The sequence below is a fragment of the Ctenocephalides felis genome, unplaced genomic scaffold (assembly GCF_003426905.1).
Source record: "Ctenocephalides felis isolate EL2017-DRISC unplaced genomic scaffold, ASM342690v1 CF-g0.4_SCAFFOLD_01886, whole genome shotgun sequence".
Taxonomy (NCBI): Eukaryota; Metazoa; Arthropoda; class Insecta; order Siphonaptera; family Pulicidae; genus Ctenocephalides; species Ctenocephalides felis.
In genome coordinates, this window is record NW_020538040.1 from 106,872,780 (window position 1) to 106,889,347 (window position 16,568).

The window sequence follows — 16,568 nt, forward strand, 5'->3', positions numbered from 1 at the left end:
GGTTTGGGTATAAAACCCAGACCTATCATCGAATAATTCTCACTCACTCTCCGATTATCGCTTGTATTACATGTAGTGTAAATAATAAGAATAAATATATATTATTATTATCAACATTTGTTTATCTACAGGCCATATCCGTTCCAGTCTTCTATTGTCATGCGGTAGTACAAAAAGATATTATTATACAAAAGATATTATTTTCAATACATAACGTAACATTTTTAGTTTTGAAATTTATCTGTGCATCAAAATGTGTCAAAAAATCTTTGCCTATTATTCCTATGTCTTTTGTCGGTAAGTTTCTAACTACTTGAAATGGGAATGTTATTTTATTATCATTTATAATGAATTCAAAATAAACTGCGCCTAAAGTTTTGATTTTATCATTTGTGACTCCCGAAATTTCTTTTTGCAAATGTTGATATATCAATGAATCTAAATTTAGTTGATCAAGTTGTATTAATAAAATGTCACTTCCCGTGTCTATTAAAAATTTTGAAAAATCATTTTTTGTATTTGTTGTCATTAGTTGAATTATTTCATGATTATCAGTTTCGTTGATTAAAAATGAACTCATAATTTTTGAATTTAGCTTTTGTACTGTAACGGGATCGTTTTTTGTTGATGTTGAAGTATTGGAATTTGGGATTGTGAATAAGTAATTTATTCATTATTGTCAAAGTGTGTGTTTATCCTGCTTTGTGTATGTGCGTTCATTAAGTTTGTAGTATGATCTTTATGTATGCTAGAATAATTACATGTTTCTTGTGGTTGCGTCATGTTAGTATTACGAGAATTTGAAAAATTAGTTTTAGATACTCTACAATTCGGATCATTACACTCAGTTATCAAGTGGCCATATTGTTTACAAAATTACAAAATTTTTCATTCCTGTGATTATAATTTTGTCTAGTAAAATTTTGTTCATTGTTTCAGTAATAACACGTTAAAGTTTTAAGTCCCGGTTTTTTACATATAAAAAATGTTGGTGTAAAATTTTGTGAAAATGTGTTTTGGTTGTAATTTGAGTATGTCGGCCTATTTCCAGAAAAATTAATTTTTGAGAAAGTTTAATTAGTCGTTTCTTCTTCAACCGCGAAATTTATAGCATCTGTAATATCATTAAATCTTCAACATTTAATTAGGTTTTTAAGTGGTTCTTTTAATCCGTTTTCAAAAACTTTTATTTCAATTTGTGTGTACTTCTTGTCCTATCATAATTATGATACAAAAGTAAATCTGTCTTAAAATTTCTTCTATTTTATCACCGAATTTTTATACCGACTCGTTATGTCTCTATCTCAAACAATTCAATTCTGTGATTAAGCTAGGTATTGCTCTTTTAGTTGCATATTGTTGCATTAAGTAATATTTTAAATCGTTCCAAGAATCAAATTTTACAAATTGTATTTAAGCTAATAACTTTGGTGATAATTTTAATCTAACCATGTTAAGTAATTTTTTCGCTTCGCTTTCCGTCAAATCTTCTGCTAAAGTATTACATGCTAAAATAAAAGCTAGCAAAGTTTTCAAATCTCCGTTAAAATTAGGTATTAATGTAAGCGCGATTTGAACATTTAATTTATTATCGTTATTTATTTTAGTTTGATCCATCACTGTTAGTTTCGTCGATAGGCGTCGTTTCGTTATAATCATTTATTTTTATATTTATTTTTAATACACACGAAAAATTGGTATAAGAAAAGCGAAAAAAATACAATATTCAAAATAAATGAAAATCTTAAATGTAATGTTTTACTAACTTGTATTATCGTAATCCTGTTGAAATTTAGGTTTATTTTTCTCCTTTTCGTCTTTTTCTGCTCGTTTCCGTATGTGCGTTATCCTGGTCCGGCTGCAATTCAGGTTTATTTTTTCTGCTCGTTTCCGTGTGTGTGTGGCTGAGTTGCGTGGTTGGATTGAAAATTCACTAATCGTACTGTGATGCGGTAAGGCAATCTTCGGATGCAGATTTCTTTCTCTGGACTTCTGCGTAATTTGACGTGGAAATATCTTGACACCACCCCCTGTTGACTACCAGGTTTTGAGATGCGCAGTTAAAATTTTGGATACAATCGCTCCACTTCAAAATAGAAAATCCCCGTTTTTGACCTTTGGGTTTTGAGAAACCGTGATTAAAATTTTAGTATTGAGATACCAAAATAGTGTCGTACCAGGTAATGAATGTCACCAAATATTATTAACGCATTATTAAGAGTACGCTCCTACTTAAAAAAAAACTTTTTTTACAATTTTTTTAAAAAAAGTTTGAAAACCGCTGCCACCAAAATGGTAGTGGCAAAATTAATTGTTTTTTTTTCAAAATAAAAATTCGGATCCCACCGCTGCTACCAAAATGTGTTGGGCACCGATTAGCTCTTCTCTTCATCAACCAATTACGTTAAATCTTATAGTAATATCATAATAAGTTCAAATTAAACACAACATTCTTCATGTAAACATTTATTTTCGCGCTCATTAATACTCTGAGATATTGTCATTTACACGAAAATTACACAACTGAACAACTTAAAATTGCATTTCGGCTTTATATAGCCTTTTCATTTAATTTGAGGGGCTTCCCTTGATTTTGAATATGATCAGTAGTTTCTTTATAATGATGAGTGCAAGTCAAGTTCTTTTCCGTTCAAACTTGATGGGAATTACTGCGTTGTATGCCGGTTGTCGATAAACGATTATTACAATATAGCATAAACGATTATTACAATGTATCGACTATTCTGGTGATTGCAATATAATTGAGAATATGATTCATTGCGTAGTAGTTCCTAATATAATATTTATTGATATTAACTAATTAAGCGTTGGGTCACAACAAGTTATATATATATATATATTAGGGTGGTCCTTAAAATAGTCATTTTCGAATTTCCTTGCTCCCAGGGGCGCAAATGGTTCCAAATAGATAAAAAACAATTCTCTGAAAATTTTAGCTCTTAATATTAACGTTTAGATAGAGCGCAATTCAATCAAAGTTTTGTATGGAAAGAGCATGGAAAATTTTTCAAAAATTTTAAAAATGTTTTTTAAATGTAATTTAGCGAACAAATGAATGAATAAAACTCATTCATTTGTCACTAAGTTACACCTAAAACATTTTTTTTTAATTTTCAAAAATTTTTCCATGCTCTTTCCATACAAACTTTGATTGAATTGCGCTCTATCTAAACGTTAATATTAAGAACTAAAACTTTCAGAGAATTGTTTTTTATCAATTTGGAACCATTTGAGCCCCTGGGAGCAAGGAAATTCGAAAATGACCATTTTAAGGACCACCCTAATATATATATATATATATATATATATATATATATATTATATATATATATTTATATACATACATATATATATATATATATATATATATATATATATATTGAAATGAATAAAACAGCCAATATAAATTTTTATACGTTTCGAGACTAGATGTGTCTCATCATTCAGCTAAAAGAAATTTACATTATAAAGAAAAAGTTTTAAAAAATAAATTTATACATTGGAAAACTAATTGAAAAAAAAAACAAATTATATACACCATATCAGGAAAAAACACACTTTACTATCACATTTTACAACACAACAATCACATGATACTACTGTAGGAAAACAAAAATATTTTAAGAAAACACCGAAAAAGGTAAATGTAAAAATGTATAAAACACATAATTATATGTTTCTAACAAGATAGCACAAACACAGTTAGCCGTCGAGCGACACGTAGTGCTCTGTGCAACCAACACGCAAAGCATGGAGAAGGGATATCAGGGGCGTAGTAGGGAGTCAGATTTACAGAAATTAATTATATTTTGATAACTTTTTGAAAGTAAGTAAGAAGAACTGCGTTTGATCACACAATTTGAATTTAAAAAGATAAAACCTGATTCGGAAAATCATTTAAGATCCATATTTTTTCTCTATATAAAATTATAGGATGGTCAGTATTTAAAGAGTGTTTGAAATTAATAATGTACTCAGAAAACATTGTTTTAAATTGTCTAGGGTTTTTTGAATTATAAATATGTTGATTCATTCTCTTGCTGATGTATTAGGAACTTTCACCGATATAACAACTGTCACAATCTTAACAATTAATTTTATAAACGGAATCGGTTATTCTGTCAGACGGAGATTTTGATTTTAAAGTAGAAAAGAGGGAACTGAGTGTGTTATCAAAAGTAAAAACTAAAAGAAAACCTTCAACAAAAAAAGTTTTTTTTTAAAAATAAGAAAAGCTACCCAAATAAGGTAAACAAATAATGCCTTTATATTTACTAAATAAAGAAGAAGAAGAATTTGAATCAGCAGTAAAATATTTTTAAACAACGGATGTGACATTATTGTTATCGATATTGGTATAGTTTAAAAATTCTAACCTATTTTTAATTATATTATTTATTAAATGTAAAGGATAAGAGTTATTTGTGAGAATGGAGCGGACTAAATCCAAGTTTTTATTCTAAAAAGTTTTATTGCTTAAAAAAATAGCTCTATCAATAAAAGAAATGATGATGGAAATTTTTACAGAACGAGAATGAAACGATAAGTAATTAATATATCTACCAGAAGAAGTTGGTTTCTGAAACCAATGAGTTAAAATATAATTGGTTTGGTGTCTAATAAGCTTAATGTCTAAAAAACTAATGGAATTGTCATCTTCAAACTCACAAGTAAACTTTAAATGATTGTTAAAAGTGTTAAAGGGGTCAAGAGTGGAGGAGATGGAATTGTTTTCTAAACACAAGAGAACGTCATCAACATATCTAAAGTAAAAGAAAGGTTGAACAGGAAGTTTGGGTAGAACAAAATTTTCAAGTAACTGTAAAGTTAAATCTGCCAAAGATTTATATATATATATATATATATATATATATATATATATATATATATATAATAGATAAGTCCTGGATTTTTTCAATATATTGATTGTTTCTTTTCCGAACAGTAAATCCAATAATAAAAAACAATTTGTTTTTTGAAGATGTTTAATAACGACGTTTCGAAACTAGGTACGTTCCATCATCAGGTTTATTCTGTCAAATACAATGTTTTTTTCAAAATATTGATTAACATTAATTAATGATACAGATACAGATTAATTAGAAAAATTTTTTTATAAAGGAATGGATTATGTACCGGGGTAAAGAGTAATAAGAATTAACTAAAAAAGGTTTTATATAAAATTGTATATAAATAAATAATATATAATAAATATATTATATAATAAATAATATATAATAAATTTTATATAAATTTATTATTTTATATAAATTCAGTTAAAACTGAGATCCTGGAGAGCTTCTCTGAATTTGAATCTATTCGTATTAAAAAGAACTATAACAAATCGAAAACCTCGTATATTAAAAAATTCTACAAACTTTACGAATCTAAAATTAACTCGTCAAAAATCATCTTAAACGAAACTCTTGTCAATATATGATTAAAAAATCTATCTAAAATTCATATTCCAGAAAGAGTACTCTATATTTTTGCGCTCGGCCCAAATTTTGCCATTCCAAACAATTATCATAACTTTAGTTTTAATAACAAATGACAATATAAACATTCTTAGAGACATTAAAGTTTGCAAACTTTTTATTAAAAAAATTAAAAAAAATTAATTACGAGGGCCGACAAAGGGAACATTACAGTTACTTTAGATAAAACTACGAACCTAGACAAAGTCTCTGAGTTAATTTTAGACAAAAAACATATTCCCCCATTAACTCTGATCCCACCGATCGAATTAACCGTACTTTTCATAAATTTGTGAACAACTTAGCTTCCAACAAACAAATTACCCCACAAATCTCACTAATAATTTAAAATATTCACCTCCACAACCCCAAACTCTACGGACTCCCCAAAATACATAAACATAACGTTCTTCTCAGACCTACCATTGCTGACCTAAACTTTCCGCTTTCTTCTTCTTTAAATGTCTCAGCAATATACTCTCTTCAGCCACTGTCAAGTCTCCTTTTTTTACAAAGAACTCCTTTGAACTTGCCAACAATCCCCGCGATTCCGTTATTCCTGATAATTCCTTTTTAGTTATTCTAGACGTAGTATCCTTGTTCACCAACGTTCCCTTACAATTAGTTTTAGATGCCATCATTGCTATATGGGACAAAATCTCATGCCGAACAATGTTATTACTGCATTGGTTTCTCGAGTCAATAAAATTCATAGTTTCTAATACCTATTATTTCGAATTCAACGACCAATTTTACCTTCAAATCTTTGGTCACCTATGGGCTCTCCCATATTTCCAGCACTCGCAGAAATTGCTGTACAACACTTAGAGTTGAAAGTTTGTAATTCCTGCAATTTAGATCTTCATTTTCATTACAGGTACGTTGATGACATTCTCACTTGTGTTTCTGTTAAAAATTTCGAACTTTTACTCCACAGTTTCAACTCGTTTAAGGGGGTTGTTCTTTTTTATTTTTCTTTGTTTCAGTTTTGAGATTTTTTGATATTATGAAAGCTAAAAACCTTAGAATTATTTAAAAAAAAAAATCATCTCAATATCTATTTTTTTGACGAAGTTATAGATATATTTATCTCTATATGTATGATCCTCTGAAAGCGTTTTTTTATCGCTCCGCGAGCTATTGTATGCCAGCTGCCTCTTTCTCATTATAATATCTCATGCACATGACCTTTTTAATGTCTCAGCATCTTTGAACACCATGGTGTATTTAGTACATTAAATTAAATGGTGTATTTAGTACATTATATTAAAAACTTTAAATACGTTTTTCTCAAATTGACTTTTTTCAGTGCGGTGCCACAAATTAAAAAAAAAACTACAAGTCGGATCGACTTGCATTTTTTTTAATTTGTTCACCACTCCAATACCTAGTCCCCCTACCTTAAACAACTTGATAACATTACGCAAAAAAATTTTGCGAAGCTTCTCGCCCCAAAAAAGGTCTTTTTTGACATTTTTTTTTTAAATAGCTGCCATTTTTTTCCTTCTTGCTTTTTTTTCTTTCATTTTGGTAGGGGGACTGGATTCAAACTTCTTCTTCAACGTAGTTTCTTTTTTTTTTGTTTCGGGCGATGCGCCACAGATTTATCTGTGGCACCGCAAAAGAAATCGATTTTGCAAGACCGACTTTGGCGCCCCCTGGTCAAAAAATGACGGCGCACAAAAAAAGAAGAAAATCACGTAATATTCTATGACTTTGTAATTTTTGTTTAAAAAAAACCGCATGTCTCTATGATAAATACAGTTCGAGAAAAACAAAAACAAATATCTTGCATTTTTTGTAACAAAAAAAGAACAACCCCCTTAACGAGTACCTTTCCTTTACGTTTGAAAAACAAGACAATTCTATCAGCTTTTTAGACGTAAAAAATATAAAAACCATAGACAATCGAATTACTAATTGGCACCGAAAACCTACTTGGTCGGGTAAATATTTAAGCTATTATTCATACCACCCTTCTAGCATAAATATAGGTATTATTATTAATTTAGTCGACCATGCCATCCTACTATCAGCCAAACAATTTTGGACTTCCAATTTATTCCTCATTCGCATGACTTTAATTAACTCAAATTCTCCGCATCTCATTAACTCCGCCACTACCAAATTATTCAATTGTACGAATTCTTCTTCTTCCCCTATTAAATTTTCTAAAGATAATAATTGTATCGGTAACGTTTGTCTACCATACATAAAAGAACTATTCCCAGTGTGAAAGAAACTTTTTCATGCGGTAGACATTAGGTTAACATGTAATATAAAGGGTATGGGCGTGTTTCCATACAGAATTGGCCCCACCCTGGTATTTAAATAATTTTGATGTCATTTTATAGGTATTTTCGAGAAAATACGACATACCAAATTTCAAATCCGTAGCTCATCATTTGGCCGAGATATCAGTGAAAACATGTGAAAGTGGCCCCTTTTTTCAAACTCACTTTTTGTCGGAAATATGAGAGATATCGAAAAAATGTTAACGTCATTCTATTTATACTGATCTTGTCTATGTTGTTCATAACAAATAATGTGAAAAAATTATTTGTTAGTGTGAGAAAAAGTGAAAATAATTTTTTGTTTTGAATTTTCGGGTAGTGCGGTTGTTTGGACTAATTTTTAATTAGCATCATTAGAAGGGCTATTGCATTTTCTTTTGGTGTGCAAAATTTTGTTTTATTTCATGTGGTAGAACACATTCAAAATTAGAAAAAACCTGAGCAAGTACATGCTCGCGCTCATATAGCGCCCGTGTAAGTCGTCTCTCATTCGCAACGACTAGCAACAGCATTGCTCGCCGCGCGTCTTGATAAATTAAAACATTTTTTAAAACTCAAGATATATACATTTATATTTTGAATAATTATATATTTATATGTATATGTATAATAACTATATTTTTATATAATTAAATATATATTATTTATATATTGCACAAGTATATTATATGATTTAATCATCATTATTAATTTATTAATTATTAATATTAATTACTAAGACCACTAAGTAAATAAAATATAGATTGATAAAAATATACATAATATTTAAAAATTTAAATTAGTCCAAACAACCGCACTACCCGAAAATTCAAAACAAAAAATTATTTTCACTTTTTCTCACACTAACAAATATTTTTTTCACATTATTTGTTATGAACAATATAGACAAGATCAGTATAAATAGAATGACGTTAACATTTTTTCGATATCTTTCATATTTCCGACAAAAAGTGAGTTTGAAAAAAGGGGCCACTTTCACATGTTTTCACTGATATCTCGGCCAAATGATGAGCTACGGATTTGAAATTTGGTATGTCGTATTTTCCCGAAAATACCTATAAAATGACATCAAAATTATTTAAATACCAGGGTGGGGCCAATTCTGTATGGAAACACGCCCATACCCTTTAACTCTCATTTCTCCTTATTCAAATCTCAAATCGCCCACTAGCTTAGAATAAACGTCCAATATTATCTACAAAATAAATTGCAATAATTGCCTTTCGACTTATGTGGGCAAAACTGAACAAAATCTGATAAAAAGAATTAAACAACATGACAATAATTCTAAAACCCCCAACCAAAACCAAACCATGATAAAAGATCTATTATAATGTCCGTATTCTCTATCACGAACGAAACACAATTCAGAGACGCTTTGCAGAATCTTGTTTCATTATCTTTAGATAGAAATAGTAAAAACAAGAGAAATATTATAATAACTCCTTACTCTGCGAAAATTACCAAGGTATAGTTAACAATGTTTCTAAATTTACATCCGTTAAATAAAACTAAAACCGTTCATATAAACCTTACCTAACTTTACACAGTCAATTAGGTTTATCTTAGTCTCAAGTTCAATAGTGAGAAGTTCTGCCTTACCTTACTAAATCACAATACGAAAACAAATACTTTTTCGAAACATTATTTAGATACTTCATTGTGTCAAAAATTAATTTGTTTGGCACTGTTTACGGTACATTACTATTACAATACAAAACAATTCTTTTTGAAAACAACAGTTTTTCCTGTCTTAACAATTCTTTTTCAAAATCAAATTCTTCCTCTTTAGATAAATATAAAGGTGTTATTTGCTTACCTTTCTTAAACAATTTTTCTCATTATTTAAAAAAGTTATTTGCTGCTGAAGATTTTCTTTTAGCTTTCAATTTTGACAACACGTTTAGTTGCATATTTTCTGCTCTTAAATAAAAAACTCCCGCTGATAGGGTTACTGATTCGGTTTACAGGTTAGACTGCAATGATTGCAATAGTTGTTATATTGGGGAAAGTTCCCAATATATACACAAGTGGGTTAATCAACATTTATATAATTATAGAAACCCAAATCAAAACTATGCTTTCAGAACATATGATTAACTTGAACCACACTTTTAAAATTTCAAATCCTACCACCCTATACATTGAAAAAAATTTTGACCTTAGAAAGATAGTTGAGTCTTTACTTATATCCCTTAATACTTCTCGTGTCAACAAACGTAATTCCTCTCATCATGACAGTTACAAAGTCATTATAAATTTTATAAAAAGTAATTTTTTACATTGTTAGAATCTTTCGTTATATTCCTTCTCTGTTTCTCACTCCTCTTTTATTTCTCACTCTACTGCACGTGCTGCGTAACCTTGATCAGTTTGCATGATGCACTGCGATTGAACACGTACAATATAGGAGGAAAATATGTGCTCCTTTAACTCCCCTCTGACCTGTGTCATTCACACAAGGACTCATTTTTTTATACCTAAATACCGTATATCCGCCAGTTGTAATATTTTAAATCAGTCTAGAGTCTTGGGGGTCCACGGCGTTGGATTACAATACATCATGTTTAAATCTATTTATTTACGTTAAACGATAATATAATATATGGATTTACAATAAATCTTTCAATATAGTTGGCAATATTTAGAAATGATTCAAAAAGTAAAGAAAAACATCACATATTTATATAAAGTGTGTAAGTTGTAGCATGTAGGCATTCGAGTTGTGGTTACCCATGTAGAAATTAATATCGGTACAATATATTACCAATATCGGTTTTCTGTGGCCGTGATTGCCTATATTGCAAAAATATCGGCGAACGTCGGTTCTGTGATGATGTCAACTAATCGACCAGGCCAACGTCAGCCGATATTGAGGCAATAATCTCTATAAATGGCCTTGTCCAATATTGGTCTCAAACTAAAATAGAAATATTGATGCAATATTTTTTATCATCGGCTAATAAATATTGTCCTCAAATAGAAGAATAAATATTGATGCAATATTTTTTTATCATCGACTGATAAATATTGTCCTCTAACTAAAATAGAAATATTGATGCAATATTTTTTTATCATAGGCTGATAAATATTGTCCTCAAACTAAAATAGAAATATTGATGCAATATTTTTTTATCATGGGCTGATAAATATTGTCCTCAAACTAAAATATAAATATTGATGCAATATTTTTTATCATCTGCTGATAAATATTGTCCTCAAACTAAAATATAAATATTAATGCAATATTTCTTATCATCGGCTGATAAATATTGTTCTCAAACTAAAATATAAATATTGATGCAATATTTTTTTATCATCGGCTAATAAATATTGTCCTTCTCTAGAAAAATAAATATGATGTAATATTTTTTATCATCAATATTGTAAGTATTATTATTTAATTAACTTCTCGAAAAAGAAGTTTGTTTTGTGAAAAAATCTGATTTGCTAATTAAATATTTTGTCGAAGTGGAATGAGATCAAAGATCTATATATTCACATATATCCTATGCTACAATCTAAGCAGTAAAGGATACTTAAAAGGTTTATTCAGACAAAAAATGCAGAATAAAATTACGAATAAAATGATATATAATTCGACATGTGTATTCATATAATTTTCTTGAAATTTTCCAATTTTTTTAGAATTTTGGCACTGCAACTCGCCTATAGGCCAAACCGTTTAAAATACCAAGTTGTGATATGTGGAAGAAAAACTAAGAATTTTGAGACGATTCTAACGATGTATAATACTTTATACGGTTTCTTTATGAAAATCTCAAATGTTGAGAATAGTATAAAAATTCAGTTTTCCTTTCATTATAAAAAAGTTATAAATGTTACAGGGTAATTTATTTTAAATACTGTCCGATATATATAAAACTAATTGAAAACTTTAATTGTATTTACTCATGCAATTATAAAATAAAAAAATAATAATAACGGGACTGGGATTTAAACCCCAAAATCAAAATTAAAACGCTCTGACGTTAACCATTACACCACGAAGATATACAATGGTATTGTAGCAACTCACTGTCTTGTATTGCAGGTATAGGATTCTAGAACTTTCTATGAACTTCTATGCATGACGCATGCCACAAGAAGCGCCGCGCGTCACACGGCGTCCTTAGCCTTTAATGCAAAATTGTTAATTATAGTATGTTTTAAGATACTAGTTTTGCTGGAAATAATCGAATAATATTTTCAGTTATGTGTAATGTGTAATAGTGTTATAGTGTACATTGTTTTCTAATGTGTGTAATGTGCATTGGTGCGAAATATATACCACAAACAAGTTTGGTAAACAATTGTTTAGTAAGCATTGTCTCTGAAAAATATACAATATTTCATTTCTTTGTTGTTACTTTGGATTAAAATACAAAGGTTTGAAAGTTCAACTTAATTTTACGTCATCTGATTTGATTTGGGATGGATAGATTAAGTAATAAGTTATGTATATCTAACATAACCTTAGTTTTAATAGACGAATTCTTTTTACTATTGGTGAGTATAATACTTAATTATGCGTTTATGCATCGTAACTAATAGCTATTTATTTTTAGAATAATTACTGCTAACTACATTATTATTAGTATCTCTAATAAATAATCGGAAACTAGCTATTCGAAATGTCAAAATTTGCAAGTTTTCAATAAAAATATTAAGAAATGCAAGATAATTTTATTTTTCTCACTAAGGATTTTTATATTGATCAGGAGTTTAAACACATTGAGAAATCAGTTGTACATATTACGTGAAATATAATAAAATATAACATAACCTAATCTTTTTGAGTGAAGACATACTGCACTTTCATATTTATAAAAGGTAAGACAATACTTGTTATAATATAATTATATGTCTCTGCATTTAAAACATATTCTTATTTATTTTCAGGTAATATTGTTGTAAGCGCAGAAAATAGAGAAACTGGTTTGCTTAGTAGTAAAATGTTATCGAAAAGTTTTTCATCAAAAGTTTGTAACTAAATAAATTATAGAAAGGAAAGATATAAATTTTGACAGAATAGTCATAATGTTTGATTATAATAAATGCAATGTGGAATGTCAATAAATCTGTACATTTGCATAGCAAGATTCTAGACTATGATATGAAGTCATTATTTTTTAAGGTAAAAGTAGAGTCGAGTGCATTTTACAATCTCATTTTAACGCTTTCATAAATTATTCATATTGATAATATATAATGATATATTATAAATTTATTAACAAGGAATACGAGGTTTCAGATGACAATACAAACTTGGACAAAAATATTTTGGGGTTATGATTGAAAAAGTTTCCTAGTCACTGTTCTAGACGATGAAATAAATATTTCATAATGGATAATAAATATATTAACAACAAATGAAATATGTTCAGATGCTGTGAAATGTTTTATCGAGTGATGATGTTATAAATAGTTAAGTTAATTTGCTTTTATTACTTTTATTACTTTACCTACCTTACATTTGATATATATTACGTAAATTATAATCGAATAATTATTCGATTATAATTTACTTGATATATATCAAATGTAAGGTAGGTTTTCCAATGACTGTTCTAGACGATGAAATAAATATTTCATAATGGATAATAAATATATTAACAACAAATAAGATATGTTCAGATGCTGTAAAATGTTTTATCGAGTGATGATGTTATAAATAGTTAAGTTAATTTGCTTTTATTACTTTTATTACTTTACCTACCTTACATTTGATATATATCACGTAAATTATAATCGAATAATTATTCGATTATAATTTACTTGATATATATCAAATGTAAGGTAGGTTTTCCAATGACTGTTCTAGACGATGAAATAAATATTTCATAATGGATAATAAATATATTAACAACAAATAAAATATGTTCAGATGCTGTGAAATGTTTTATCGAGTGATGATGTTATAAATAGGAAAGTTTATTTGCTTTTGTTATTGTTATAAAAAAAGTTTACTTGATATGTATTAATAAATATCTATTAAAAAAATAATCAATATTTATGACACTTTTGTGTTTTATAAATAATCATATTTTTAATGCAGTTATATATTTGTATCATTGTTTATATTTAATAAATGAATTTCCACAAAAACATTCTTAATAAATTTACGTATATGTTCATTTCAGAAATAAATAAATAAATAAATAAATAAATAAATTTCAGGTGTTTTATTGTTAAATAAATGACATTGATTTATGCGTTATATTATTTCAACTTCAAATCTTCAAATATTTGTGTTTTATTTCAACATCAGTTATAAGTTTCAGAATAATTCAATAATTAATAATTCTAAATGTTTACCAGCTCTCTGTCTAATTGTATATTACCTTACCAACATTCAACAATTTGTAGGCAACATTGGTTCCAAATTTCCAAATATAGACCAATATAGACCAATGTTGGTTTACCTATATGGCCTCAATATAAAAAATGTTCAATTTTTATGACCAGCCGATATTGGTTTCAAATTTGACCAATGTAGATTTTATATTGCTTGTAGATTCAGACCATATTAATTTCTACATGGGTAAACTATATGCTGGCTGTAGAAAAGCTTAATTTTGGTAAGATTTTTGCCCTTAGATTTATAAATACCAAATATAGAGGTTTAAATGGCAATTTAACGAAGTGTGATATAGATACCACCTATTTGGATTCGATAAACAAAAATTTTTTTGAATTTTAGTCCCTTCAGCAAAGAATTTGGACTCAAGTGTTTTGAACTAAAGTTTTAGACATTTAAATTGCACAGGTAATTTTGTGCTTTGGTGGACAGTAAATTACAGATATAGTTTATTTCTGGGTTGATTATTGAAGAAAGTTGCCCATATCAAATATTTACTGACAAATGTTAAAGGTTTGGTAGTGCTTAATGATGTTTCTGATTATTATAGCAGTCCTACCGTCAGTTTTTCCACGTGGATTAATGTTGTAACTGGTTGCATGACAGCGTGCCATAAGGCAAATTGCTGGAACTTCCCGTACCGTGAATTAAATTTTTTAAAGAACTTTTAAATTTTTTTGAAAACCTTAAAAAAAGATTTTTGAGAATTCAAAATTTCTGAAAAATTTTGACTTTTTTGAAGAATTTGATTTTTTTTTATATTTCGAAATTTTTTTATATGTACTTTTAATTTTTCTGAAAATTTTGAACTTTTTTTGAAAGCAATCGTGCTGAGTTTTAGAGAAAAAATATGGAAGCGCGAAAGCACCATAGAAATGCCAACAAAATTCATATTTCATACTTATTATTAAAATCTCTATAAAACATCTGATAATTTGATATGCATTTGTCTAATGATCATTTTTGACCGCCAAATGGCATTTTTTTACTTTTTTCACTCGATCTCTGAAACCGCTAGACCTGCCTTCGCAAAAATTATTATACTATATATATATAAAAATGTTCATTTTCGATTTTTTTGCGATTACTATAACTTACCCTACCGGGTGTTAAAAATCAAATTTGCTTAATTTAAAAAAGTCTAAGTCAGTAAAGCGTATTTTCGAAAATAATATATGATCAATTTAATGATGTATTAAAAATAATTATAAAGCCGCTATTCATTACTTCAGTTTTGAAACTAAACTCATTAATATATTTATCGCAACGAAGTCCATTTTAAATTCATTTCGTTGCTCGATATATTAGGTTGAGCATAGGACGATCTGTTATACATCTGTTATAGAAATAACAAATGTTACGTAGTAAAAAGATATCATTTAAAAATACAATAAAATACAGTTAGTTCAAAAATATTTTTTTCAAATTGCAATTGCGGGCTTTTAGTAAGATTTATATATATATATATATATATTCGATTATATGTTACAATCATCTTTTACCACGCTTTTATATTATATCTTATATTTTGTAATCTATATGTTTTTTTGCATTTGAGACTTCTATAAAACTCTGTTCAATTTTCTTTATAATTAACTTGAAAAAATTACTATTGGCTTGTTTGTTTTCTTTTTTTAATTTTATGAAATTAAATTCGCCTTTGAAATTTTGTATTTAGCAATTTTCTCATTCGTAACGTTTTACAAGAGATAAAAAACACATTTTTTCACATAATTAATTTCATAAGTAGTTGTAATTTAATTTTAATTAAGAAAAAACAAATTTTAATTGAGAATATTTAAATTAAGATTTAAACCTATACATTTCAAAAATCCGGGACAAATATTGATTTTGAAAAAACCCGAATCAAAAGATGGAAACCCGGAACTGTCCCGGATAAACCATAATATAGGGGGTCCATGACAAAATGAAAAATATCGCAAGGGGTCCACGGCACAAACAAGTTTGGGAAACTATGGTCTAGACAATGCAGCGGAGCAGTTAACAAGTATATTCAATCACCGATGTATTTGTAATAGTTTGAAGATATTATATAGGTTTTATACCAATCACAGTGTTTTTATTCAGTAAAAATCAAATTTGGAACGGTTATCGTCAGATAACAATTATTTACTTACAGCCCGCTTTAATGTTAATTACTGATGCTAGCCAGCCCAACCAGATATATTGGTATAATATTATTTTACACTATTTTAGTGTTCCATACATTTTACTTAATAAATTTTTTTAATTGTTTTTCCTGGTTTGTTATGTATATAATTTTCTCCTTTTTATATATTTATATTTATTATCAAATTTTGTATTTGACACACATCAAGTGTCGAAACGTTCAATAGAATAAAAAAAATCTATTTAATCTCTTTTCTTAATTCGAGGATTGGGCTGCAAAAAAAT